Here is an 11,125-nt window from a genome sequence, read left to right on the forward strand (position 1 = left end):
ACGCCACATTTACAAACTTACTGATCACTTCGACACTGGCAGAATGGTCGTTCTCCTAAGCGACCCATTGCCATAACAAAAAAAAAAATACCGATTGCGAGACAATTTATTGAATCGATCGATAATTCGTTACGCATGTTAGCCCTGCAGATAAAACATAATACAAATCGTGTGGGTTGTGAGGTGGAATACCAACCTCGTCAACCTTGGTGTCAGGGTTCCAACGGCTTAACGTGGCTCCGAAGCACGGACATACTTACATCATAAAATTTTGTGATTTTTATTTTGACGTTACTTATTATAGATTTGTCGCAGATGGCATTAACTTGGCTAGAAAAATGGGGAGCGCTGAAGGCTCTTACCCGGTAAAAGACAACTGGCCTGAGGGTGCCCAGCAAGGCGCGAACCTTGGCTCAGGGCGTCGCCTGTGGGATCATATTTGAAAGAATTAATCGAACCTAGGGGGGTCAATAGCGGTAAGCGCCGAATAAGGGAAATCCTCAATCACGCCGGCGGGGTCGGGGTAAGTTGTCAATAAATACAAACAAAATATTCAAAATTGTCGCTGTCTTCCTGGCCACACTTTCATGGTGAATTCCTCTTTTGACGAAATACAATCTCATACCTTTACAGCGGGAGAAGTCTTTAAAATTACATTAAGAATGACTGGTTTATTATTATGGATCACTGTACAAAGTTTATGCTTGTTGTAAAGTCTTTATGGATTCTTTAAGGAGAAAGAAATTCTGTGTTAGACGGGGTGCGAATAAAAAACAGTAGGCGATCAGCTGCTTATTATTTATTTATTTGGCACACATAATCAGTTACAGTCGTAAAAAGTAGACAATGAAGTCACAACCACACGAAAGAAGTACTTACGTCAAAAGAAAAGAAAAATCCGTTAAATAAAAATAAGTAAAAGCGCAATTTGTCGTTGTTTTGTGTTTGCTGAACAAATTCAGTACATTTGTCCGCTCAGTAATCTCGTTGAGTGCTGGATACCTGCAAACAACTTGAAGGAACTTCAATTTAGTATTGAAACACTCTTGTGATACCTGGAATGGTAGACACGTAGGTAAGTACCTGAGAACCATTTTAAGTCTGGCCGTAAATGGATAGGTATTTCAAAGCAGCATTGCGTTCGATTCCGAGATCGATTGTTTTTGTGAATGGATGGAACTGTGGTAGCTCATTTGGAAGCTTGACTCTTACTGGAAGGTCACTAGTACAAATCACAGCATCATCATTATCATGAGCCCATTAAAGTCCCCACTGCTGGGGCACGGGCCTTCCCTATGGATGGATAGGGAGATCGGGCCTTAAACCACCACGCGGGCCCAGTGCGGATTGGTGGTTATTAACGGCTGCTAATGCAGCCGGGACCAACGGCTTAACGTGCCTTCCGAAGCACGGAGGAGCTCAAGATGAAAACTTTTTTTTTGTGGTTAAAATCAAATCACAGCACGGGGCTAAATCAATGATTTTCGAATTCCGGACCTGTCAAATCTTCAGGTTAGGTTAGCGGACCCTGTGAAGAATAACGGGATAATGCTAGGGAGATGATTGGGATGTGATTATTATGTGCGCAACGGTGATGAAAAATATCGTGATGCAACCCGTATTCCCGAAAAAATTGTTTTGGTAGAATGTGACCTAACATATATTTATATCGGGTTGGTTTTCCCATACCGGGTTGGAAGGTTATACAGGCAGTCGCTTCTATCTAAAACCGGACCTGTCAAAATCTGCATGTAATTTAAAGCGGACACTGTGAAAAACGGTATAACGCTAGGAAGATAATGTGAGGGTACGTGTGTTATAATTAGGCAAATTTTCAACATCTATAATAGGCAACTCAATTCCAAACACTATTAAATTTTTGCTAAGGAGCAAATTCAATCGCCTTTTAATTTTCCTTCCTGTAAAACTTCCGAAGAACTTTACTAGAAAATCGCGTTTAGAAAAAGCATGAAATCAAATATTCATTAATTATGAAAAACACTGGAAATTCCACAATGGCTTAAGCTTTGTTGGTGAAGATGCTGAGCGTTGCGCGGAGCGTTGAGCGGGGAATATTTAGTTCTCTAATCAATAAAGTGTAGTTGAAAACGCTTCTGCGAAAACGCTGTTATATCGTCACCATAAAGCGAAAATCTAAAAAAAGCACACTTGGAGGTTATAACAAAACCATGCAATAGGCAAGCTAGTTACAATAGAAGTAAAAACATGTGGTCTCAATTCTTACCTGGATTGAAATAAATTGAAATAAATAAAGGTTATGTTGAATAAAATCAAATCCGAATGTATTTTTTTTAAATATGCTTACGTGACGACATTTATATCACTATTTCCCGCGCGAACCTTTTTAAAACAGAGGCCTTACAGCATAAATGGAGTTTTTATTCTAATTACAGCGGGCTTAAATAGCAGTGGTCAATTTATAGAATATGATATTTTACCTGTGGCTGGTGGACTTTCCACCGTCTAGACACGCTAGCTCATTATTAAAGTACACTTTAATACCTAGTGCTAGCCTGAAGTATGGGGAACAGGAGTACTGTGGAGAGGTGTTACGTGTATTTTTTTGTATAAAATATTGGCGCAGAAATTATGAGCTAATTACAGAAAGCCGCATATTCGTCATCTACCCTGCGTTATCCCGTTCTTAGGGTTCCGTATCTCAAAAAGAAAAACGGAACATAACATAACATAACATAACAAATACTTTATTGCACAAACAGGAAAAAACAAAATACAAAACAAAAGAGAAATAGAATTAGTACAATAGGCGGCCTTATTGCTAAGTAGCAATCTCTTCCAGGCAACCTTACACCAGGAACCCTTATAGGATCACTTTGTTGTCCGCCCAATTGTCTAAAATTGAACTCCAAAGTCAACGCAATTTTAGAACGAACGATTTTAGCCTTATTTTCATACATTTCATAGGAGAATCAAAAGCTATAGGGTACTTTCGATAGACCTAGAATCATAAAATTTGGCAAGAAGGAAGTTTTTACACCACAAATAAAGAAAAAAATACTAAAATCGTACATTGTTGTTATTATTACTTATTTGCAGTTGGTAAACTACGCACGATGTTTGTAGATGTAAGGAGACAATAGTTTTTAACCGTAAAGTCAAAGTTCCCATGAATATGTTTGATAATTTACTGAAATTGTACGGAACCCTCGGTACACGAATCAAACTCACACTTGACCAGTATTTTTCACGGGGTCCGCTGATCTAACTTGAAGATTTTGACAAGTCCGGTTTCTTATAACAGCGACTGTATATTTGCCCTTCGAACCCGAAGGGAAAACCAGCCAAGTTAGAGGTTAGGTCACATATTCCATCGAAAATAGCTAACAGAAAGTTCGGTTAAGCGCGGGTCAGTTTATATTGCGATGAATGTATCTCTGACCACCCTAATTAAGAATATAGTTGTGAGATTATTACATAACATAACATACATAAAAAGCCTATATATGTCCCACTGCTGGGCACAGGCCTCCCCTCAATCAACCGGAGGGGGTATGGAGCATATTCCACCACGCTGCTCCAATGCGGGTTGGTGGAGGTGTTTTTTTACGGCTAATAGCCGGGACCAACGGCTTAACGTGCCCTCCGAAGCACGGAATCATCTTACTTTTTCGGACAATTAGGTGATTCAAGCCTGAAAAGTCCTTACCAAACAAAGGACAGAATGAGATTATTATTTATAGTTAATCGTTTCTATGCATTCCATGTTTGGTTTATGGTCACGTAAGCCCTGTAACATGTAGCCACTTGGCTCTCGTTTTTTATGGGAATGCATAATTAATTGACTGAAAGGGACTGGACTTACGTATTTACCTATGTTATTAATTTATTTCTTATTGGAAATAAGTTAGTACTCAAATAAAATGTTTGTGTCACCAATTTTTATTCTTCAAACAACCGAAAATTAATTTTAAATTAGGAATGTTCGTACCTAAATTCAAGTGTATATTTTTTTGGGTAAGTTTGTTATAATATTTAGCTTTGTTGTTATAATAATATTTAGGTGCCACATCAAAATTATATTCTCCATTGGGGTGGTACGAGCTTTCTGTTAGCTATACTTGTCAAAATCTTTACATTTGGTAAGCAGATTCTAAGAACAGCGGGATATTTAGCATTAGGGAGATGATGATAAAAAAAGGTTTGAATTTATGAAAAAAAAAACACGGTCATACTCTATTTTAAAAAGCTCACATTCCCGAGTAATGACTTTTGGAGGTATGTGACCTGACCTGTAATGGGCTGGTTTTATATTCGCGATTTGGAAGGCAGTTGCTCCTATAAAAAACTGGTCCTGCCTGTCAAATCTTCAGGTTAGGTAAGCGGACCCCGTGAAACCCTATCTCCACCTTTTGTATTTTATGTGTTCTCGCAAATAAAATAATTTGATTTGAAAAACGGGATAACGTTAGGGAGATAATGACTCTTCTTTCTCAGAAATAGACCCCCTTCAAACCCTTCTTCTCCTTCCTTCATCACCATCTATTGGCCCCGATTCCTGCAGACACATCTTAATTTTATATTAAGTTATACTTGTCATTTTCTTATCCACTGAAAAGGAAAGATGGATGATTGACATCCGTTAATTTTAAAATGAATGAATAACCCGGGCGAATACAATAGGAATCTCGCTCTTAAATGCAAATGCTCTCATGTGCTGTCAACTTAACTCTGTCGGGTTATTGGCGACTATAAAATTTTGGAACGGATTTTAAATTTCTGCCTAAAATTGATAAGTGTTCCATAAATATTCCTGTTGATTACGCGTCTCTTTCTTTTTCAGGGGATAAGAAAAGGACAGGTATAACATAAAATAAAATTAGATGGTGTGTACAGGCACAGATCATACAGGAGTCAGGACCAATAAAAAAAAAACGTAAATGTAACGTAATGTGTTTTTTTTTATTTATTTATTCAATGTCAGAAAAACAATTAAATCCTTACAAATAAAATAAGACGCCCCTCTAAACAGAAAACCCGTACAGGTTTATGCGAGGAGCGAATGAATGCGCTTAACTAATAAATAATGACAATGTTAAATAATGACAATGTATGATAAATACAAATAAATATATGAATATGAATATGAATATGAACTCGCTATACTTAATTAGTAGGTAGGTACTACATAGTTTAACGTGCGCCCAGATAATACTTCTTTAATTCTATTTTACATTGTTTAGTTCCTACACACGTTTGTGTTTAGCCCACTAGGCAATTTGTTTAAAATATCTGTGTGTTTTTGTGTGTGTGGAAGTAAAACAATGTAAGTATTGGTGTGAAAATAATACTAATCTTATTTCACTTATAAGCCAGCAGATTGTAAGTATTTGGAATGCTCATTACTCTAGCCATAGAGGCAGCCAATCAGCTCGCGACACCAAACACTTCAGAGCCCCGATATCGACCCCGCCGGCGTGGTCGACGATTTCCCTCATTCAGCGCTTATCGCTATCGACCCACTAGGGTTGATTAATTCTTTCAAATATTTTTCCTCTCAGACGACGCCCTGAGCCGAGGTTCGCGCCCAACTGGGCACCCTCAGGCCTGTTGTCTTAAACGTTGTACCGGGTGAGAGCCTTCAGCGCTCCCCATTTGTCCGGCCAAGTAGTTAATGCCATCTGCGGCAAATCTACAATAAGTCACGTCAAAAAAAAAAAAAAAAAATGGAATGCTCATAAAGGGAGCAACCATAAAATGTTTTATTGCTATAACTGGTCCGCATCAACACACTTTGTGATCACTTATTTTCGCAATAAATAGGATTACTGTGCTATGAATTGGCAGATTACTAATAATATTATTTACGTCATTATCATCGTCTCCTTTTTCTTTGACATGACTTATTGTAGATTTGCCGCAGATGGCATTAACTACTTGGCCGGACAGATGGGGAACGCTGAAGGCTCTCACCCGGTACAACGTTTAAAACAACAGGCCTGAGGGCCAGTTGGGCGCGAACCTCGGCTCAGGGCGTCGTCTGAGAGTAAAATATTTGAAAGAATTAATCGACCCTAGGGGGTCGATAGCGATAAGCACTGATTGAGGGAAATCGTCGACCACGCCGGCGGGGTCGGTATCGGGGTCCTGAAGTGTTTGGTGTCGCGAGCTAATTGGTTGCCTCTATGGCTAGAGTAATCGGGTCGTCGGGATGCCGATACTTTTCAGTACTTACCGTCCCTAAGCTCATCATCTCCCTAGCATTATCCCGTTTTTCACAGGGTCCGCTTACCTAACCTGAAGATTTGACAGGTCCGGTTTTTTACAGAAGCGACTGTTTGTGTGACCTTCCAACCCGCGAAGGGAAAACCAGCCCAATACAGGTTAGATTACATACCTCCGAAAATAGGTAAGTATCACACAAAATTATTTTCCCATCTTTCTTGATAGTGAATATTATTGAAGTCATCAAACGTCATAAGTACGCCGCTTTACGTAAGAACTTATTATGGCATCCGAATCGCATATATGGTGTCCACTTACCTAACTTGACGATTTGACAGGTACAGTTATTTTTGATACAAAGACTACCTGTCTGACTTTCCAACCCAACCCTCCAAGGTAAATCCTTTGACAGGTACAGATATTTTATAGAAAGAACTACCTGTCTGACTTTCCAACCCGCCAAGATAATCCAGCCCAATACAGGTTAGGTCATATACTTTTGATAAACTTTTCGGGAGTGTTAATTTCTCGCGATGTTTTTGTATAAAAACTCTCTTCTATTCTTCTATCGTGTGGGTTGTGAGGTAGATTACCGACCTTATCAACCCTTATAAGAACTTATTACGGCATACCTACGTTTTATATCTATTGTTTAGAACTTTGACTTGAAACGATGCGATTATAAAGGATTCGCGAAATCTACATTCGAAATCTTCGCAAATTGCCCAGTGTAACATATCCACCCAGGGAAAGGTATCTACGTAAGCTATGTTCTGAATCCATAAGGTTTTATTGCAGGGCACGGTTGCCAAAATGGCGGGTTTATGGTCAAGGGTTAATGGCTTTTGTGTGAATTTAAACGAGAAGTGGCAAAGATTGGCTCAATAAAGCCTGAGAAGGTGTTAAAGTCGTGGAAATCGCGTGATCTGATAAATTCTGGTGTTTATTTAGTTACTTATTAAAGTTCTTTCAAACACATAAAGTATATGTATAAATTACACACACATCCCCTAACATTAATTGGTAACGGTATTTGGATTTTAACAGCCGCCGTGGTCTAGTGGTTAGAGCGTTAGGCTTACAATCTCGCGGTCCGGGTTCGATTTCCGATGGGGACATTGTCGAATCACTTTGTGAGACTGTCCTCACAAACGGCTCGGCACGTTACGCAATTGGTCCCGGCTATTAACCGTAAAAGCACCACTATCAATTTGCAGTGGAGCAGCGAGTGGAGTATGCTCCATACCCCCTACGTTTGATTGAAGGGAGACAGGTGCCCAGCAGTGGGCCGTATAGGTTTGTCTTTGCATAGTTGTTAGCGAAACATCAACAAAAAGACGATAAATAGTACGTACCTCTACATTTGAAATAGTAAAATCGCATTGCTTATAAAATGGGAATGGCTGAGAGAATCCTCACGCCACTGACTGAGATAAGAATGCACATTTCCTGCCAAGCGACTGTGTTCAGGGTTGCCAACTTTGACGGAAATCCGGAGCAGTTCTATTTAAAAAAAATACATACCTACTGTGTTTATTATTTGGTAAAATGTCGGTCATATTTCAATTTTCGATTTACAAAGGCTCACGAAGTATAAAGGTATTGTTTTAAAACATGTATTTCCTTTCATTTTCTTAACCGACGAAAAGGAAAGGGACAGATGATTGACAAATGTTAATTTTAAAATGAATGAATGAGCTCGGGCGAATAAAATAGGTACCTCCCTGGTATCCAAACAGTTTGACATGTGCTGTCAACTTAATTCGGTCGCGTATGGCTCAATTTAAAATTTTTAGGAGATTGTTTTAGATTTGTCCCTAAAATTGACGTGTGTTCCATGAACTTAATGCCTGTCGATTACGCCTCCCTTTTTATTTCGGCGGATAAGAAAATGATAGGTATAACTTAAAATAAAATTAGATGGTTCTCTCTCTATACTCAATATTTCTCTACTTAAGCTACCCTCAGAGGGTTGAGTGCAACGAGAACGGGAGCGATGCATTAACTGCAATCAAACGCTCTATCCTTATGTGCAGACACGCCTTATTGCTGGTCGACGGACAGATGTATGTCGCCAGTGATGTAACTAATTTTCTTTAAATAGTAACAAAGAAAAACCTGTAAGCAGTGGTACCCCAGTTGGTAGAACTCTTGCCTCTCACTTTGATTGATTGTCGAATTTGTTTTGGAATTCATGTTTGGATCATAAATTTACCTTAACTATTAATTATTATTTTCTCTTTTATTGATAACTTGATATTATTTAAATTTTAAATTTATAACAATATTCATTGTCAGCACCCTCACTTTTGGCTTTTGCATACAACTTTTGGATGGTAGCTGGTATCATTAGCTCAGTTTTAAAACTTTTAGGGATAACAGCCGACTCATAGCAATTATGTCACATCCTGTAACTACATATTTATAAATGTAAACAAATATTGTATATATTTAAGGCTTTAATGGTACAAAATAAAAATATTATTATATTATATCTGTAAGTAGTAAAAGAGAGCGGGATTGAACCGGCGACAGCGGTTCTCATACAAAATGCGCGTTAGGGCCTTTCCAACCCCTTTCTTCTAATTTGTAAACCGTGGTACTAACCATATAATGGTCGCGATTCGGGCGTTCATTTATTTTAATTTATTTTCTAGGTCGCGTATAACGGTTAGGACCTTTTTAAAATTTAATCTTTTCATCGTATTTTTTTTAAATCGCACGAAACGCATCTGACTACTATCCTACCTACTTGTTTACTTACTAAACATTTCCAACACATGAACCGTGTCCACATCAATCTCGGTAATTTTCTCTACCTACCCCACTAAAAATATGAGCGTGAGTCTGTAGTAAATAAGCCGTGACTCATTCTAATAATGCACAAGGATACGCTTACGTCGCATCTCTTGTGTTAAAAATTGAAATGTATAATAATATGGTGGGCAAGGTAACTCACAGCATACAAAATTAGTACGAATTTCATCATGAAAATGGCCAAAAAATGTGGAACGCTTCACGATTTTGCGTGTCATCCTTGCGCAGGGGCCATGCTAATCTTCTCTGTATCGTTCCAATTTTAGTATATGTACTGCCGAAGCAAGTACACTTACATAGGTTTGAAAATTCTATATATACTTCCAACTGCAAAAATGTTAATAGCGCGTTTTAGGTTTTTCTTATATAACTATTCAATTTGATAGCAAATTATCTAAAATATGCATGTAAATCACAACTACAGTACTGAAATATTTTATAAAAGTCAAAACTATGGAAAACAGTACATATTTTTTGCAATAAAATAAAAAAATCTTAATTTTATCATTTTATTTCGACTACAGCGCCATCTGTCGTTGAACTGTTGAAGTTTTACGCAGCATAACGTGATAGCGCGACAGGGCGTGTAGCTTTGTTTGTTAGTACAAGTCTAATTTGATAGATGGCGCTGCAGGTAATAAAATTGGCCGAAAGCGTCATCTGCCAAAATTATGAGGAACTAGCCAGTATAGTAGGAAGTAATTCAAAACAAGTTACAAATCATAATAAGTTCCAATTAAATCCACTAGATGTCAATGTGTACAAAACTACCTACTGACTGATAGGTTAATTTAATAATCGTTCGCTATAGACATAGAATAAGGAATAATACTATTTATTATAACAGTAATTTTTTTTTAGAAATAACTTTCTCATAGACTTGATTTTTCTTTCGTGGCGCGTATTCTAGTAAGTACAGTCATGACTAGTTATGAGTTCACGTACCCACTTTAGAACCCTGTCGCACTATCATAATATTTGGCATTTAATGAGATTTACGGTTTAATTTTTGTCAAAAATGTTAATGTGACATGGTATCAAAATGTATACATAATATTAGTACTCGTGACCGTACCTACCTACTACCTTCTTATTACGAAAGTTACTACTTATTACTTTCGTAATAAGTAGTAGGTAACTAGTAGTAGTAGTACTAGTAGTAGTAGTAAGTAGTTACTATTGATGTGCCGCAGTCCCCGGCAATGTTCCCGTTGTAAAAATTCTTTAAAAATAAGTAAGTAAGTAAGTAAAATGTTTATTTTTCATAAAAAATACAGAAAATATTGGTGCAATAAAAACCCCACAAAACCAATTCCTCGGGTTGTCTGTGTGAGTGGAGTTCGCTTAATGTTATTATGTTTTAAAATACCTACTTACAGTTAAATTATAGCTAAGACATCTTTTGCATAAGATGTTTAAATAAAGTTTTACTAAATTTATTTATATTGCACTCCTGACGTATGTCGACCGGCAGCATGTTGTGCAGATACGGTATTCGTTTACGAAGTGTTCTGTCCTGCTTTTCTGTATAAATTGTTCTTTCTTCTACTCTGGTTTTAAAGCATATTTTTTTCATAATTTTACGCCTTTTTACTTAAGCGAGTGTTATGAGTGCTTCTAAGTACGGTCACGAGCATTAATATAATATATACACTTTGGTACCATGTCACATTAACTTTTTTGACAAATTGAACTGTAAGTCTCACTAAATGTCAAATATGTTAGAGCGACAGAGTCCTAAAGTGGGTACATTATATTGCTCATGACTGTACCTTACCATTTCCACATTTTCCACCGTTATTCCCGCACCGAATGCAAATCCACAATGAGTAATGTAATACCGTCTACTAATGCCACCGGCTTCACCAAAATTGCTAATTTAATTACCTATTGAATCAATTTGAGCCATGAGCCAGGTTCAAATTGTTATAATTTATTTGAGATATTGAGCGTTTGAGCCTTTTGTGGCGCGTGGGTGGCTCATTTGAATAACATTAGAATAATTATTATGTAAATAAATAGGTACCTACTTAGCTAGTAATAAAAATACCTAAAACAACACCGAACATCAGCGTTTCAAAATAATAAGTTTAAAAACTAAGCA

At 37.5% G+C, this 11,125-nt stretch overlaps 1 non-coding gene across 1 annotated transcript; it reads right to left on the bottom strand.

Annotated features, from left to right (window-relative positions):
- Positions 1-9,204: 9,204 nt before the first annotated feature.
- LOC126371657 (U6 spliceosomal RNA) lies at positions 9,205-9,311 on the bottom strand. Its single transcript, XR_007567062.1, has one exon. It is a non-coding gene; the product is annotated as a U6 spliceosomal RNA (small nuclear RNA).
- Positions 9,312-11,125: the final 1,814 nt, after the last annotated feature.

This window comes from Pectinophora gossypiella, chromosome 12 (assembly GCF_024362695.1).
Source record: "Pectinophora gossypiella chromosome 12, ilPecGoss1.1, whole genome shotgun sequence".
Taxonomy (NCBI): domain Eukaryota; kingdom Metazoa; phylum Arthropoda; class Insecta; order Lepidoptera; family Gelechiidae; genus Pectinophora; species Pectinophora gossypiella.